The sequence below is a fragment of the Thalassophryne amazonica genome, chromosome 14 (assembly GCF_902500255.1).
Source record: "Thalassophryne amazonica chromosome 14, fThaAma1.1, whole genome shotgun sequence".
NCBI lineage: Eukaryota > Metazoa > Chordata > Actinopteri > Batrachoidiformes > Batrachoididae > Thalassophryne > Thalassophryne amazonica.
Window position 1 is genome coordinate 17158629 of NC_047116.1, and position 19458 is coordinate 17178086.

Below are 19458 nucleotides of genomic sequence, written 5' to 3' on the forward strand. Positions count from 1 at the left end.
ATTCAACTAATAACGAAATGTATCTTCATGTGAAAAAACAATGGGATAAAGATTTGAAAGTTGAAATACCAGAAGAACTCTGGTTGGAGGGATGGAAGTCTCAAAATTGTACAACAAACTCGCCTATCTGGAGAGACTTCTGCTGGAAAAGTTTAGTTCGTTTTTTTCATTACACCTATTAGGAAATCAAAAGTCATGGGAATTCAGTTCTCTTGCTGGAAGGAATGTGGATCTATCGAAGCAGATCAAGTTCATATATTTTGGTCATGCCCTGCCATCATTCGTTTTTGGAAGGAGGTAATAAGTTTGATTCACTCAGTACTGGGTATTCATTTGGACCTGTCATTTTGCTCATTGTTCCTCTGTGTCTCTCCAAAAGGATTAGGTCAAATGGACTTGTACCTACTAAGGATTATTCTTGTTGCGGCAAAGAAAGCCATCACTAAGTGTTGGCTCAAAAAAGACATTCCTTCAATGTCTCTCCTAATACAAATTGTGACACACATAAGAACAATGGAACTTATAACATTCCACCTCCACCTACAACAACACAAAGAAAAGTACTGGAAAAGATGGGATTGTTTTGTACAATCCATGGACACTGACAATGTTGACGAACTGTAAAAAATATCTTCTTCTTGTTTGTACTCCTGTGCCTGCCCACGTTTGTTGTTTATGTATGCCATAAAACTTCTTTAAAAATAAAAAGTAAAAACAAAATAAATAAATAAATAAATAATTGGCTCATAAGCCAATTTCGATTACCACAGCCAGCGTTACTGGAGTTGCGTGCAGAGCTACAGTCGGCCCAGAGCGCAATACGGTGAGGAGCCAGGGGTTGTCTGTGCCCACACGGGTGCTGATCACGCTAAGCTTCCTGGCAACAGGGGCATTCCAGCGTGAGCTGACCAATTGGTCAGGCGTGTGCTAGTTAACCTGGAGCTGAGCAATGCCAGCTGTGTGGAATGCAATCATCCAAATGTCATCCAGGTACATCACATTCCAACATTAAAGCGCAATTTGCAGAGAGAGCCAGTTTCCCTAAGGTAATTGGAGCTATTGAGTGCACACATATTGCTATAAAGGCACCATCACATGATGAATTTTTTTTTTGTTAATAGGTTAACAATTTCTTTCCATCAGTGTTCAAATCATATGTGATGCACAAATGCATTGGGTTGGGTTGGGAAAAGGCTAGAGGCTGGCACAGTGCACAATGGGTGGCTGCTTGGTGACGAAATAGTTTATTTGTGTAATTGTTATAAATTAAACCAGCGTGGGCACATTTGACCATGTGTGCATTCAAATACGTTTTTTTGTTATTATTATTAATGTCTTTTTTTATGGTGAAACTATAGCTGCAGAGCTTCTTAACAGGCCCCTGATTGACTCCCTGTGTTCAGTATTTGTCAATAAACGTGTGTAATGTTGTGAATGTAACACACTATTGGCCGCAGCGCACCTCATTTTTTTTAACTTCAGTGTTTGTGCGCTGCTCTGAGCCCATAGCATTTACAGCCTCACACACACGCTCTCCCACTAACGTTTTTCCTGCTTCATGTTTACATGGACGTGCACCTTCTTATCTCTGTGAACTATTAACTGCTTACACACCCACCGGAACTTTGCGGTCTGCTGGTCAGCATCAGCTGGAGGTCCCTAGGACCAACAGCAGGCAGTGGGGTGACTGCTCTTTTGTTGTGGCTGGGTCTAGACTTTGGAATTCTTTGCCCCTTGAGTTGCGCTCGATCAGTACCTTGTTTCTGTTCAAAGCTAAGTTAAAAACTTATTTGTTTAGAACTGCATTTAGTACGTAGAGCCTTATTATGATGCTTGTTTTGTAGTTTTATTGTTGTTGATTTTATGTATTCATGTAAAGCACTATGGTTCAGTGGTTACTGATGTAAAGTGCTAAACAAATAAAGTTTGATTGATTGATGTTTATTCCATTTGACAGGGTACCAAATAAAATATCCCTGCATGTCTCCAATTCATTTCCATTCATCTGTAGCTCAAACTTGGTATAATTTCTTTTCTGTGTTCATGTTGACTGATCTGACGAGGTGAATATGCATATTTAAATAGGGGTGTGGAAGGGGATGAGTTTGGTACGTCTGCATGTGCGCTCAGTTCCATGTTGACTGGGATGTACAAATGTGCTTGGATCCATGCATGCGCACACTTTAATACATCTCGATATTTTTGTGTGTACGCTGTTTCTGTAGGAAATCCACTCAACTCTTTGTACGTGAGGCTCCAGGTCTTGAGGGTTCTGGTGCTTCTTGTCTTACTGCATGGTTGCAGGACTTGAACACAAACCAATTATCTAAGACAATGGCTGGATGCCACTGGAACTAGGTCTCCTTGCAGGATCGTTGGGCACTACTGGAATGACTTTGAGTCAAACAAGCAGTTACTTTAGGAGACTCAGACAAGAAGTTTCACTTGTATTGTGAGGAGCATCAACCAAGACATGTTGGGCATGTGGTGCATTTCTTTAACTATGATTCAGCACATACTTGCTTCAGTGTTGAGGACCTCGGTGACTGAAAATGGCCAAGAAGACAGCCACATTTCACCTGACTGCAGCATATAGATGGTTTCTTCTGAGGGGTAGGGGACAGATCAGATGTCTGTCTGGGTGGTTGCCATCCAGGATCTGGGGTGATTATGTGGCATGGTGGATGCGGTAACACGTGGCACTTGCACATTCTCTCTGACTTGACTCGGTTTCTGTATCCATCCACTATTACTCATATATCTAAAACAATATAAACAATATCAACACAATACTAAAACTACATGGTTAGTTAGATCCAGGACAAGAAAATGCACATTTAACCTTTTTAAAACTGGACAAATATGTGGGTATTTTCCAGATATAAACTGAGCTACAAGTCCCAGTGTGCAAAATTATTGGGCAATATAGCCATTTTAAAATATTGACCTCCTTTCTGACAGGTAACTGTTGTAATGCTGCTTAAATACTTAGGTCTCTTTTGAGTGTACCTGACCACACCTTATTTTTAGACAAACATGTTCATCAGTATGCAGATGAGAGCAAGTACTTTTGGTATTTAAAAAACTGCGTCAGGTGTGAAAACCATGTGACGAGTAAAGCATGACTGATATAAGTTAGCTGAAAGGAACCTTTTTCTTGTATGTATCGTAACTATCATAACGTTTATTAACATGAATAAACAATGCAGAGAAAACACTTTGGCTGCTGGAAATGTTGTCAGTATGTAGTCCATCCACCAGAGGGTGCTCCAACTGCATTGTTTCCAATGCTGTCCAGCATGGTTGGGATCCCCATCACCCTTTGGTCATGTTAGCCACAATAGACAGAGTCAAAGCAACCAGCTGCCATTTATTTTCAGTCAAAGTGGATGGTTTATAGAGACAAGTGGTCACTACGCGGCCAGCTAGGTGGCACCAAAATAGATGAGAAATCTATTTTATGCAAATTCTGAGCACTGTGGCACGGCGACTGCCAATCCGAGTAAAGGCAGCATGACATAACTTGGCTGGTCGCGAGAACTAAATGATCCAAGAAGACGGCACAATCTCACAGACATCTGTATTTCTGTATAAATCCATTATGTTTGGATTTTTTTTCCCTCATTTTGTAAAGGTTAGTGAGAAATAAACACTTTTACATTTCAGCAGATATATCAGTATTGTACCTTTTTACGTACTTAACATTAATATCTGTTGGGCTCTTGTGCCGGTGTCGTTGACTGAACAGTCCCCCCTAAAAGTCGGTCTTCCTTTTGCATCTGCACATGCATTAGCCGCAGTTCAGATTAAAACCTTGTTTCTGCTTCTAACTGCACTCCAGTCATCATCTATCTCAGTGACAGATAACTACAGCGCTTGTACAACAATCATTTCCACATAAATTCATCATTATTTCATCATAAAAGAGATGAAGCGATCAGAGCGCTGCGGCTAAACGAGCTGCTAGCTGATGTGTTCACTGCGCGATGGTCATTTCAAAGCATCATGGAATTTCACTGAGTTTCTGCTTAAAACTGACTTAAGAATGATTTAAAAGGTTTTACCTTTATCATCTGATGGTTAATAATCCAATTAATCCATTTGATTGCTTTGGGTGAAGAGACTCCGTCTCAGATGTGCTGCTGTGGTCCAAAATAACGCATGTGCAGATGCAAAAGGTGGACCGATTTTTAGGGGTGGACCATTCGGTCTGCGACACCGGGCATTATCTAAAAATGGATGCTTGTGCTACTCCGTAATATATTTTCTTGGATGGACTGTAGTAGCATTCAGACAGAGGTTGAATGACGTCTGTTGGAGCCGGTCCGAATAGCCTCAGTAGGTATGGTGTTAGCCACAGTTGGGAGTGGGGAAAAACAACACATCCTCATGGCAAATATCATGAAACAAGTTCAATATTATTGTCATCATGCTGATCCACTTTTTCAATTCTGTTAATGCATTTTGTCCAAGACCAACACAGGCCTGGAAGATTGGTGCCGCTGTTCAAGTGTCAGTCAAAAAGTTACAAATACTCTTCAACACACCATCTGTTTTTCTACACTGAGTGTATTAGATGAAATGGACTCTCTTTGCCGTCTGTACCTGTACCTTACCTGTATATTCCAGCATCACAACACAAACAGTCACATTTTGAATCATGACATGTCATTATAGCGCTTCATAAATCTATGTATAAAAAACAAGCCACGCTATTTTATTGTCACATTTTATCTAACATGCCTATTCACAGCAGTGGTGAGCGTGCACATAAATGTAAAAGACAAAAACCTAACTTGAACAACCTCACTTTGAATTTTAACAAACATGAGCTGCAAGGTGCACGCTGTTGAAAAACACTCTCATTTAACTTTTTATTCATCCTCTTAACCATAACTGTTAAGAAGGTTGTTGTCACCAGTTTGCAGATATTCTTCCAAAGATGTGACGTTGAGTCTTGGAGGAACATTGTGTGCCTGTAAGGTATTGTGTGCTGTTGTCCACTTGGCCTTTGAGGGAACTGCAGGTCTTTAGGGGGCCTCTCGCTTCCTGAATGCAGCCCGCAATGTGTGTCTCTGTGCACATGTACATCTGAGGCTTAGAGGGGCTCCTCAGTTGACAAACTGCAGTCCTTCACCCAGAATTTAAAATAAGGTCATTGTCCCCGGGAGGGCCCTGAGTCAAAGCCTTCCTCCCTTACCTGCCCTTTAACTCTTCTCATCACCTACTTTTCTTCAACTCTCTTCCTGCATCCCATGTTTTCTTCTTTCCTTGTGCACCCTCATCGCTCCTTTCACCCCCCCGATATGCAGTAAATTAAAGCATAGGTACATCTTCATTACTAAAAGTATACATTGATTACTTATATAAATTAAATATATTTGTGCACACATCTGGTGTGCAGTGTGCACACAATTTCCCATTCTGCAAAGACATGTTTAGAAAATGTTGCCTTTTTACAGATATGAAATACACTATAAAAAATATTATTAGGCAACTTACAAAAAATTCACTGAATTACATTAGTCCGACCTTTAAGGGGTGCCACAATTATTAACTTTTATTATTTATAATCTTTGCAGAATTTATCTGTAACTCTATAAAATCTCAGAAAATAGTGATACATTTAAAGGTGACATCCTTTATGTGCTGCTAACAGTCCAAAACACAAAGATGTTCAACTGAAAGTGATATAAAAAATGTAAATAAATTTAATGCATCCGGAAAGTATTCACAGCGCTTCACTTTGTCCACATTTTATGTTACAGCCTTATTCCAAAATTGAGTAAACTAAGTTTGTCTCCTCAAAATTCTACTCACAACACCCCAAAATGACATGATTTTTTTTTAATTTTTGCAAATTTATTAAAAATAAAAGTCTAAGAAATCACAGGTAACACAAGCATTCACACCCTTTGTTCAATACTTTGTTGACGCACCTTTGGCAGCAATTACAGCCTCAAGACTTCTTGAATATGATGCCACAAGCTTGGTGCACCTATCTTTGGGCAGTTTTGCCCATTCCTCTTTGCAGCACCTTTCAAGCTCCATCAGGTTGGATGGGGAGTGTTGGTGCACAGACATTTTCAGATCTCTCCAGAGATGTTCAATGTTTTTCAGGTCTGGGCTCTGGCTGGGCCACTCAAGAACATTTACAGAGTTGTCTGCTGATAAACCGTTGCACCATTCTGAGGTTAAGAGCACTCTGGAGCAGGTTTTCATCCAGGATGTCTCTGTACATTGCTGCATTCATCTTTCCCTCAATCCTGACTAGTCTCCCAGTTCCCACCGCTGAAAAACATCCCCACAGCATGATACTGCCACCACCACTGTAGGGATGGTGCTTGGTTTCCGCCAAACATGGCGCCTGGCATTCACGCCAAAGACTTCAATCTTTGTCTCATCAGACCACAGAATTTTATTCCTCATGGTCTGAGAGACCTTCATGTGCCTTTTGACAAACTCCAGCCAGGCTGCCATGTGATTTTTACTAAGGAGTGGCTTCTGTCTGGCCAGTCTACCATACAGGCCTGACTGGATTGCTGCAGAGATGCTCATCCTTCTGGAAGGTTCTCCTCACTCCACAGAGGAATGCTGGAGCTCTGACAGAGTGACCATCAGGTTATTGGTCACCTCCCTGACTGAGGCTGATCACTCAGTTTAGACAGGCGGCCAGCTCTGAGTCCTGGTGGATCCAAATTTCTTCCATTTACAGATGACAGAGGCCACTGTGCTCATTGGGACCTTCAAAACAGCAGAAATGTTTCTGTACGCTTTCCCAGATTTGTACCTTGAGACAATCCTGTGTCGGAGGTCTACAGACAATTCCTTTGACTTCATGCTTGATTTATGTTCTGACAGCCACTGTCAACTGTGAGACCTTATACAACCCCAATTCCAATGCAGTTGGGATGTTGTGTAAAATGTAAATAAAAACATAATACAATGATTTGCAAATCCACTTTAACCTATATTCAACTGAATAAACCATAAGGACAAGTTATTTAATGTTCAAACTAACAAAGTTTATTGTTTTTGTGCAAATATTTGCTCATTTTGAAATGGATGCCTGCAACATGTTTCAAAAAAGCTGGGACAGTGGTATGTTTACCGCTGTGTTACATCACCTTTCCTTCTAACAACACTCAATAAGTGTTTGGGAACTGAGGGCACTAATTGTTGACGCTTTGTAGGTGGAATTCGTTCCCATTCTTGGTTGATGTACGACTTCAGTTGTTCAACAGTCTGGCGTCTCCGTTGTCATATTTTGTGCTTCATAATGCCCCACACATTTTCAATGGGTGATGGGTCTGGACTGCAGGCAGCCAGTACCTGCACTCTTTTACTACGAAGCCACTCTGTTGTAACACGTGCAGAATGTGGCTTGGCATTGTCTTGTTGAAATAAGCAGGGACGTCCCTGAAAAAGACGTTGCTTGGATGGCAGCATGTGCTGCTCCAAAACCTGGATGTACCTTTCAGCATTGATGGTGCCATCACAGATGTGTAAGTTGCCCATGTGTGGGCACTAACACACCCCCATACCATCACAGATGCTGGCTTGATTTCCAAAATCAATTTGAAATGTGGACTCATCAGACCACAGCACACTTTTCCACATTGCGTCTGTCCATTTCAAATGAGCTTGGGCCCAGAGAAGACGGCGGCGTTTTCTGGATGTTGTTGAAAAGAAATTTCTCTTGTCATTATGGGGGATTGTGTGTAGAACCTTGAAGAAAAAAAATTGAATTTCATCCATTTTGGAATAAAGCTGTAACATAAAATGTGGAAAAAGTGAAGCACTGTGAATACTTTCTGAATGCACTATACATATATGCCATCATCGGCTTCCTTCCATCTTGGGAGATACTGACTGCAGGAGGACATCACTGTTGGGTTCTACATCTCCTCGTGTGACTGTGTCGGTCGATGTGGGAGTAGCAGTCTCTGTTGCAAGTTGGGCAGACGTGGGTTGATGCTGTTTGGTCTGCAGATGGCTCACTTCTTCTTCACAGAATCACTGTGACCTTCCTTGGCTTTCTTCACACCTTGCTGTATGGCTACCTCCCAGGAACCATGTGAGTCTGCAGTGTTTTATCAGGAGTAACCACAGCAGCCCAGGACCTCCACATCCAGCATGTTCACCTCCAAGATCGTCTGAGACCAGCCACCCAGACAGCTGCTGCAAAAATCGGTTTGCCGACCCAAAGAATTTCTGAACAAACCGTCTCAGGGAAGCTCATCTGCATGCTTGTCCTCCTCATCAGGGTCTCGACCTGACTGCAGTTTGTCGACGTAACTGACTTGAGTGGGCAAACGCTCACATTCGATGTGGTTTGGCTCCTGATCAACTGTATGCAAAGTGTAAAGAAGATGTGTTCCACTGCATGAGGCAAGTGGTGGTCACACCAGATACTGACAGGTTTTCTGATCCCCCCGCCCCCAATAAAGCAAAACTGCAAGAGACATCACCAATCACCTCTGTCCAGCGACCTCATGACTCCATAAGCTCTTTCCAGGTGCCTCTCGATCTCAAAGGCCAAGGACCCAGAGACGTGAATGTCACTACCGAGACAGGTGAATGTCTCTACAAATTCATGCTTTTATTGCATACAGATGGACAAGGCCACAAAATCATTAAAAGTTTTGATCTTTCAACACACCCTTGAATCATGTTCCAAAACTCCAACCTTTTGTGAATTTTTCAACTGAAAGCCACACACTGTTTCATGATCCTCTTCACTTGTTCTTAAAATAAAATCTGCCTCTGACTCTTGTGTTTTTGCTTGTTTTTGTGGCTGCTTCTGAAAAGTGAAACATTTGGTAATACCTTAATACCGTAATTCGATTGGAGAAATGAATTTTTTGGCTTAGCCAAACATTAAAAAACAGAAATGGCATCGTTAGCAGATAAGGCAGGTAATAAGTGCATTAAAGCTTTCACACTGTGTGTGTGTGTGTGTGTGTGTGTGTGTGTGTGTGTGTGTGTGTGTGTGTGTGTGTGTGTGTGTGTGTGTGTGTGTGTGTGTGTGTGTGTGTGTGTGTTCGGCTGTGCAGCAGATGCATATCCAATAGGACGGGGAGCGAGTGGGACAATAACATGCTATTCTAATGCTAATCAAGGAGGCCATTAATGTTTACATTCAAAATCAGGTCTACCAAAGAAATACATTCAGTCCCTGCTAAACGAGGATAATTAGTTCCCTCTTAAACCCATATTCCATTAACTCAGGTGAATCCATCTGAGTTTCATCAAATTTCTGCCTCATTTTCCATGATAATGCAATTTAAAAGCAAATTACATATTCAGAGTACTCGGGGAGGGAGAGCACCGATGAGAAAATAATATGTGCAAAATGCATTTAGTTCCATAATTGTAAAAAGCGTTTCCCATAATTCAGTGTGACTTATTTATGCATAAATTCATCTAACTGTAAACAGCTTATTTGAGATTAATGACTGATGTTTCAAATGCTCCCTACAGATTTTCTGTATACTTTGTATATGTGACACTTCATATTACAATGTCATCCCAGTGCAAAGGTTGACAACATCAAGTTGACTATTAGGCTTTATTTCCTGCTGTGAAAGACAGATTCTGCAGATGAAAATCAGCCACGTAAGCCTCTTTTGTTTTGTCCCATAGCTGTAAAAAAGTCCTGTCCAGGCTCGGAGGCCCATTGGTGTCTGTGCTTATCCATAGATATAAGATATCCATAGTGAAGTGGATGAGTCTCTATCTTCAGACTGCCACTTCAAATTGGATTTATTATCTGATTCTAATCTGGTCTCACTGATTGACCGTCCACATTATATATTAGGGATGTGAATCTTACAACAACTCACGATTCAATTCGATACCGATTCTTGGGGTGGCAATTCGATTCAGAATCAATTTTCGATTCAAACCAATTCTCAATTCACAATCAATACTCTTTGTAACAAAGGGTGCCAATTACAGGATTACCTACATTCCTGTAAGCTTGAAAGAGCTCTGAGAAATAGTTATATTACTTAAAAAATATTTATGTTTAAGAAAATGCAGCTTCACAAAGTTAATCAAGTGATTCTAAAGATGTAAATTTACTTATCCGCTTTGCTCGTTCAGAGTTGGCTGGCAGTTTAGTGAAGTGATGGAGTGTGTGCTGGTCAGTAGTCGGCAGATACCGCTGCTCCCCTCTTTTAGCTGTAAGTGATGGCGTAGCATGTGGGCTCGAGGATTTGAAGTGTTCCCGAACTACTTGACTTTCATTTTGCAGATTTTGCAAACTGCATAAGTCATGTCAAGCTCCTTCTTACGCGGCAAATAATAAAATCCAAAAGGCGCCCAAACATTTGCCTTCAGCGAAGACGGTGCTGGCTGAATTAGCTCTTCGTCCACCATGCTAAGCTGCAGCTCACGAATGTTTAAAGTGGAACCGCCCCTAGCGGGGACGCTGCAGTACGGAGGCCGTTGCCTGACAAACAGTACACGCAAATGTTTAAAAAAATGCTTTTAAAAAAATCGATTCTTGGATATTTTGGATCGATTCAGAATCTTAATAAATAAGAATCGTGATTCGGACGTGAATCGATTTTTTCCGGCACCCCTATTATATATACACCAAGTGACCAGATCTGATCTGTGTGTCCATGCCACAATCCTCATTTACCACTTATCCACATCGATTACTACAGTAATGAAAACTTGAGCTGTCGCCTTTATCTCTCGCTCCACATTCCCATAAAAGAGCAGAACCAGACCCATTCACACCATGCATCTGAAGCATGACTGACCCAGAAAGCATTTGTGCATTATGAAGCCTGAAACACACTGCAAGCATTATGTTAGACACTTGTGACACATTCACACAGGAGCTGAAGGCAGCTTCTGCGTCGCTGCTCAGTCTTCCACATCATTTGTCTTTGATATGATCTTTATTCCACACCTTGTCTCCTATGACCATTTTGTGGATGTTACTTCACAGGTTAGCTTGGGGAGCATGCATGTGTGTGTATTTTTTCCCCTCTCACTGGCTTGTTCAGCTGAATAACAGATGTCACCCAACAGCACCTTCCTGTAAACACACCTTATGTTGAAAGTTTTATTTTTTTTTGTGAGAACAGTGAGGGATTTTAACGAGTGGCGTGAAATGTGACTGGACCAGAAGAAGAAGCAGCAGTGGTAAGGGGGGTGTACATCACGTCAGCTCTCCCCACGTGCCTTGTGAAAAGTCACAGATGTAACAAAACACATCTGGAATACAATCTGAGCCTTCAGTTCAAAACAGATTAACATGATCTGAATCACATTTCCAACAACCTACAACTGAGCAGGGGTAACATCACCTGGTTGGTGAATGGATGAACAGGCTGATATTAATTTTTTTGTAATGGACTTCTGAAATTCCTGACCTCAACTTGCCTGAAATTATCTGGACTGTGCTTAAAAGTCCAATCTGTGCCAGGAAACCAATAATAATAATAATAATAATAATAATTTAACTATTGCAATTCTTCAAAAAAGAGTCAAATATCCAACCATTCCATTGTTCTCCTGGGGTATTTCAACGCCCACGTGGGCGGCGACAGTGAGACCTGGAGGGGGGGTGATCGGGAAGCACGGCCTCCCCGATCTGAACCCGAGTGGTGTTCAGTTGTTAGACTTCTGTGCTAGTCACAGTTTGTCCATCACGAACACCATGTTCGAGCACAAGGGTGTCCATAAGTGCACGTGGCATCAGGACACCCTGAGCCGGAGGTCGATGATAGACTTTGTAGTCGTATCATCTGACCTTCGGCCACGTGTCTCGGACACTCGAGTGAAGAGAGGGGCAGAGCTGTCGACTGATCACCACCTGGTGGTGAGTTGGAGTCGCTGGGAGGGTAGGAAGCTGGTAAGACCTGGCAGGCCCAAACGTATCGTGAGGGTCTGCTGGGAATGACTGGCGGAACCCTTTGTCAGCCAGGTCTTCAACTCCCACCTCCGGGAGAGGTTCTCCCAGATCCCGGGGGGAGGTTGGAGACATGGAGTCCGAGTGGACCATGTTCTCCACCTCCATTGTCGATGCGGCTGCTCGTAGCTGTGGTCGCAAGGTCTCTGGTGCGTGTCGCGGCGGCAATCCCCGAACCTGGTGGTGGACACCGGAAGTAAGGGATGCCATCAAGCTGAAGAAGGAGTCCTACTTATCTTTGTTGGTAGGTGGGACCCCAGAGGCAGCTGGTACCGGCAGGCCAAGTGTGCCGCAGCCCGTGCGGTCGCAGAGGCTCCATCGGGTGCTCGAGGGTTCATGGGAGTTTGCCCAACCAGTCCACATGTGTTTTGTGGATCTGGAGAAGGCATTCGACCGTGTCCCTCGGCGCACCCTGTGGGGAGTGCTCCGGGAGTACGGGCTCCGGGGTCCTTTGCTAAGGGCTATCCGGTCCCTGTACAACCGCAGCAGGAGCTTGGTTTGCCGGTAGTAAGTCAAACCTGTTTCCAGTGCACGTTGGCCTCTGCCAGGGCTGCCCATTGTCACCGGTTCTGTTCATTATTTTTATGGACAGAATTTCTAGGCGCAGCCAGGGTGTAGAGGGGGTCTGGTTTGGGAACCACAGAATCTCGTCTCTGCTGTTTGCGGACAATGTGGTTCTGTTGGCTTCGTCAAATCAGGACCTTCAGCGTGCACTGGGGCGGTTTGCAGCCGAGTGTGAAGCGTCCGGGATGAAAATCAGTACCTCCAAATCCGAGGCCATGGTTCTCGACCGGAAAAAGGTGCTTTGCCCTCTTCAGGTCGGTGGAGTGTCCTTGCCTCAAGTGGAGGAGTTTAAGTATCTCGGGGTCTTGTTCACAAGTGAGGGACGGATGGAGCGTGAGATCAATAGACAGATCGGTGCAGCATCTGCAGTGATGCGGTCGCTGTATCGGACCATCGTGATGAAGAAAGAGCTGAGTAGGGGGGCAAGGCTCTCGATTTACCGATCGATCTACGTTCCGATCCTCACCTATGGTCATGAGATTTGGCTCATGACCGAAAGAACGAGATCACGAGTACATGCGGCCGAGATGAGTTTCCTCCGCAGGGTGGCTGGGCGCTCCCTTAGAGATAGGGTGAGGAGCTCGGTCACTCGGGAGGAGCTCGGAGTCGAGCTGCTGCTCCTCCACGTTGAAAGGAGTCAGTTGAGGTGGCTCGGGCATCTTTTCCGAATGCCCCCTGGACGCCTCGCTGGAGAGGTGTTCCGGGCACGTCCCACTGGGAGGAGGCCCCGGGGAAGACCCAGGACACGCTGGAGGGACTACATCTCTCGGCTGGCTTGGGAATGCCTTGGGTTTCCCCCGGAGGAGCTGGAGGAGGTGTGTGTGGATCGGGAGGTCTGGGCGGCTTTGCTTGAGCTGCTGCCCCCGCGACCCGACTCCGGATAAAGCGGAAGAAAATGGATGGATGGATTATGTTAAAGCCTTATTCCAAAATGGATGAAATTCTTTTTTTTTCTCAAAATTCTACACACAATACCCAAAAATGACAATGTGAAAAAAGTTTTGTTGAGATTTTTGCAAATTTATTAAAAACATAAAAAAAAACAAAAACAAAAAAAAAAACTAAGGAATCACATGTAAGAATTCACAGTCTTTGCCATGAAGCTAAAAATTGAGCTCAGGTGCATCCTGTTTCCACTGATCATCCTTGAGATGTTTCTACAGCTTAACTGGAGTCCACCTGGGGTAAATTCAGTTGATGGGACATGATTTGTAAAGACACACACCTGTCTACATATAAGGTCCCACAGTTGACAGCATGTCAGAGCACAAACCAAGCATGAAGGCAAAGGAATTGTCTCTAGACCTCTGAGACAAGATTGTCTCAAGGCACAAATCTGGGGAAAGGGTACAGAAACATTTCTGCTGCTTTGAAGGTCCCAGTGAGCACAGTGACCTCCATCATCTGTAAATGGAAGAAATTCAGATTCACCAGGACTCTTCCTAAACTGCGCCATCATGGGAGAAGGACCTTCGTCAGGGAGGTGACCAAGAACCCTGTTAGAGCTCCAGCATTCCTCTGTGCAGAGAGGAGAACCTTCCAGAAGAACAACCATCTTTGCAGCAATCCACCAATCAGGCCTGTATGGTAGAGTGGCCAGACAGAAGCCACTCCTTAGTAAAAGGCACATGGCAGCCCACCTGGAGCTTGCCAAAAGGCACCCGAAGGACTCTTAGAACATGAGAAACAAAATTCTCTGTGTATTGAGACAAAAATTGAACTTACTGGGGTGAATACCAGGTCTCATGTTTGGAGGAAACCAGGCACCATCCCTACAGTGAAGCATGGTGGTGGCAGCATCATGCTGTGGGGATGTTTTTCAGTGGCAGGAACTGGAAGACTAGTCAGGGCTGAGGGAAAGATGAATGCAGCCATTTACAGAGACATCCTGGATGAAAACCTGCTCCAGAGCGCTCTTGACCTTAGACTGGGGTGACGGTTCATCTTTCAGCAGGACAATGACCCTAAGCACACAGCAAAGATACCAAAGGAGTGGCTTCAGGACAACTCTGTGAAAGTCCTTGAGTGGTCCAGCCAGAGCCCAGACCTGAATTTGATTGAACATCTCTGGAGAGATCTGAAAATGTCTGTGCACCGACGGTCCACATCCAACCTGATGGAGCTTGAGAGGTGCTGCAAACAGGAATGGACAAAACTGACCAAAGACAGGTGCATCAAGCTTGTGGCATCATATTCAAGAAGACTTGAAGTTGTAATTGCCGCCAAATATGCATGAACAAACTATTGAGCAAAGGGTGTGAATACTTATGTACATGTGATTAATTAGTTTGTCATACTGTCATTATGGGGTGCATATACGTACGTATATATATATATATATATATATATATATATATATATATATATATATATATATATATATATATATATATATATATATATATATATATATACGAGGTCTATTAGAATCCGACCTTATTTTTTTTTTTCAAAAACCATATGGATTTGAATCACGTGTGATTACATCAGACATGCTTGAACCCTCGTGGGCATGCAAGAGTTTTTTCACGCCTGTCGGTTACGTCATTCGCCTGTGGGCAGTCTTTGAGTGAGGAGTGGCCCACCCTCTCGTCGTTTTTTCATTGTTTAGGAATGGCTCAGAGACTGCTGCTTTGTTTGATCAAAATTTTTTCAAAACTGTAAGGCACAACTGAGTGGACACCATTCGATAAATTCAGCTGGTTTTCGGTAAAAATTTTAACAGCTGATGAGAGATTTTGGTCTGGTAGTGTCGCCGTAAGGACGGCCCACGGCGCCTGATGGCGATCTGCGCTTCGAGGCGGCAGCGTCTCACCGTTTCAAGTTGAAAACTTCCACATTTCAGGCTCTGTTCACCCAGGAAGTCGTCAGAGAACAGAGAACTTTCAGAGGAAGTCGGCATGAGGAGTTTATTCGGACATTCCATTGTTAACGGACATTTTGTCATGAAAGAACGTGCGCGCAGAGTCGCATGTCGGGCCGGACCCGACCGCGGGGGGTCGGGACAGGAAAAACACCTCCGTTGGAAACCTTAACGGGCAAGTTGGAACATGCCCAAGCTGTTAAACAATTTCTCAGTTACTCATTTGTTGAAAGCCATCAAAAGCCGCCTGAATTTTACAAATGGTTTTCAACACGGAGGTGTTTTTCCTGTCGCGGCGCACACAGACTCGTGCGCGCAAATTCACCGAGTCGTTTCCGTGACGACTCGGCGAATTTGCGCGCACGTCTTTCATTAAAAAATGTCCTTAAACAGTGGAATGTCCGCATAAAGTCCTCATGCCGGCCTCTTCTGAATCTTCTCTGTTCTCTCACGATGTCCTGGGTGAATTAAGCCTTAAATTAGGATGTTTTCAGGTCGAAACAGGCCGACGACGGCGCCTGGAAGCGCTGCATGACTTCCTGCACTGTGGGAAGTCCTTACAGCGACAGAAACACCCCATAATCTCTCATCAGCCATTAAACGTTTCACCGAAAACCAGCTTAATTTCTCGAATAGCGTCCACTCGGATATTCCTCACAGGTCCAGAAAAACTGTTGATAAAGCAACGCGCGCCGTCTCGAGCAGCGTGTGAAACAAAGGAATTCAGCCAAGAGGGCGGGACCACATCTCACTCAAGGCCTGCCCACAGGGAAATGACGTCACCGACACGCGTGAAAAAACTCATGCATGCGCACGAGGGTTCAAGCATGATTGGTGTAATCGCCCGTCATTCAAATCCATATAGTTAAAAAAAAATAAAAGGGTCGGTTTATTATCTAATAGACCTCGTATATATATATATATATATATATATATATATATATATATATATATATATATATATATATATATATATATACACACACACACACACACATACACACACACATCTTGATGGCATGTATGACATTGTTGTAGCTGGAAGTGGCAGTGGGGTGCCACCCCGAGCCCTGGGCTGTGTCCCCATGAATTTTGACACCCTTGCATATCATGTATTAATTACTATCAGAATTAGTTTTAGTTATATTCACAGAGGTTTGCCACAAAATTCTATTTTCTCAAAGGGTCATGTGCAGACAACGAAAGCACTGTACTGACATCTACACCAAGCCGTCGCTATTTAACATTTTAGGATGAGACCACATTGCTATCAACCCACACATATGCACAAACTCTCCCTCGCTGTTATCTTTAGTTTTTTTGTATATATTCCTTTATAACATATGCAATGGCTGCTCTGTGTGCACTTAGGATTTCTACAGGTAGGTAGCTACATGCGTGCACAGTGTAATAGATAGGAACTGGCTGAGGGCGTCTGTCAGGGGCGACTGTTCTAATCAGAGCAGTGGGGAGAGAGATAAAGGAGAAAATAATGAGTGTGGCATCAGGCCTTTCAGAGCGCAACAAAAGGCCACGGGATCAGATAGACACACACAATGTGGAGAGGGGGAGAGGGAGAGAAGAGAGAGAGAGATGGATGGATGGGAGAAGGCAGAGCAGGCAGAAAAAAGGAGGGATAGTCAGGCAGCGGGTTCCTAATAAGCCATCTTACGCTGCGGGTGATGTCGGCAGCGGTACTCGTGGTTAACATTATGAAATGTAAGTTTATGTCAGGTTGCACTGGGATACCACGGAGGGCGTCTCCAAGGCAACATCTGTCAACAGACAGATGAAAACGGCTCCCGCTTCACCTCTCCATCAATCATTTTATCACCGACATATTTTTCCGGTTGCTGTCGGCCTTGTGCTAACCGGTCGTCTCGCCGATTAGCGCTACTTCATATGCTGTGGGTGATCATTTCTCATCATCCATTGATAATTATTAATGCTTAATTTATCCAGATTGCACTCCTTGGATTATTAATGCCTAATTTAACCGGATGACTCCCGTCATTTGACAGTACCCAAAACTGAAAGCAAACCACCGCGGCGGTCTTCCCGTGTAGCGACACGGCCTCTTCTACAGCTAATGATACTGTTTAGAGAAACGCAGCGGGCCTGTGAGCGTTAAATCAGCACCCGCATTTTTACCCAAACTCCCATTGCACTTTAAAGGAGAAAGAAATACTAATTAGAAACCACAAGCCAGGAGAAATGAGCAGGCAGACTCAGAACAGAAAATCCTATTCAGCGACTTAATGAGCTTGTCGAAGCTGAATAATTGATTTCTAATTCTAGCCTGCAGCTGTTGACCCAACCAGGGAGTGTTTTGAATGGAGCTGAAATATGTTGTGTTTCGAGTTGGCACTGTTGGCTTTCCGCTAGCGGAACAATTAGCAAATATTGTCACGTCTATCTTTAAGGTTTTATTTAGATGAAGACAAAGTTTATGGCTTTATAGTTGACCACTTGAGCAATCAGAGCGGAAATAGTTGTAACCACGTACTGAGATCAGGCAGATTTCAGGTCTTGTTGACCACAGAGAGTGCTGCCATTGCAATATGGAGCTTTCCCAGCTAATAATATTAAAACATGTGAACAATAATACCTACAACCACAAACGGACTGGGTTTCCTGACTGATTTTTTTCCTAGGTAGGGATCAGCATCTTTAGGTTTTTATCAAAACTGATATTGATAGCATTTGAGAAGCTGGGGGATCCGAGTGTTTGAGTTTGTGATTGTCGTGGATCGAGACTAAGATCCAAGCTTTTAATGACTTCTTGGACTTGGCCATCAGAGATGTATCTGTATGCAGTGAAAGTGTCAAACCCATAGAGACATTCAGTTATCTCAGCAGTGACATTCATGTCTCTGGGTCATCGGTCTGTGGGATCAAGAGGGGCCAGGTCTGTAGTATCGTGGTGCTTCCTGTCTTACAGGATGGTTGCGAGAATGGGACACCAACAAGTGACCCAGAGTGACAACTAGATGCCTTTGATAGTGTGTCCCTTCAGAGGATCATTGGGTACCATGGGACTGACTTTGTGTTAAACGGTTACTTAGGAAGATTCAGATAAGGCATATCACATGCATGTGGCTTGTTTCTCTAGACATGATCCAACAAACAGATGTCACGAGGATCCCAACAGGATGATAAAGTCAATGGGATGCCCACGTTTCATCTGCCTGTGGCAGATACATGTTTACCTTCAAGAGGTGAAGAGGTCTAACTACATGGGGAATTGCTATCCAGAAACCATCCAGAAACTAAAGCGGTTTCATGCGACACTGCGTGGCAACACATAGTCCCAAACCTGATCTGATATCAATGCTGATATTCCTTATGGACACTGATACTTACGATCAGTATTACTAATATTACAATGGTATTAGAGTAGGCAAAGAAACAAGTAGATGCCAGTACTGCTGCCATTGTTGTTTCTTATCATCTGATTATTTTAAGAGATAATTTAATTTGAATGCTAAGCACTTATGAATAAACACCAGTGTCCAACTCGAAACCAGCGACTGCTCACGCTGAGGTCATAAAAGCAAAAATACCCCCAAAATGGGTGTGGCTAGCACATTAGCTACTCTGATCCAACTACTATAAATAATGTAACTACTTGTTTTAAAACTTGTGTATAGTGTAAAGTAAAAATGGTTCCAAACCCAGAAATATAGCTTGCAATCAGTGATACAATTACTATCACTTTTATCAGCATATTATTTCATGGGTAGCAAGTTCAGTGTAGAAAGCTAGTTAGTTCAGTCAACATTATAGACTGTCACACCAGCTAGTTTGGGTAGCTAGCAAAAATCTACTTTTAAAATGAGCTTGTTGAGTTAATATATGACTGAGAAGAGTTTTTTCTAATATAATTTGTGTTCCTTAGATTTGGTTGTTACCACGTTTTTGGTGTTATTAAATCATTTAGACCTAGAATTGTATTTTACATATTTGTGAAAATTAGCTCCATTAGCTCCAGGAGCAACACGAAGGCAGAACAATCAAGCTTTTAGACCCGCTTACTGGCAAGGATGTAGGAATTAAATTCACATTAATAATTCCTGTGTGACTAGGGCCCTCATTTGGA

The 19458-nt window shown here is 43.3% G+C and overlaps 1 long non-coding RNA gene across 1 annotated transcript; it reads left to right on the forward strand.

Moving 5' to 3' along the window:
• Positions 1-9813: 9813 nt before the first annotated feature.
• On the forward strand, positions 9814-18194 carry LOC117524657. The gene is made up of 3 exons (XR_004564821.1): positions 9814-10003; positions 16489-16493; positions 18183-18194. It is a non-coding gene; the product is annotated as an uncharacterized LOC117524657 (long non-coding RNA).
• The last annotated feature ends 1264 nt before the right edge of the window (positions 18195-19458 follow it).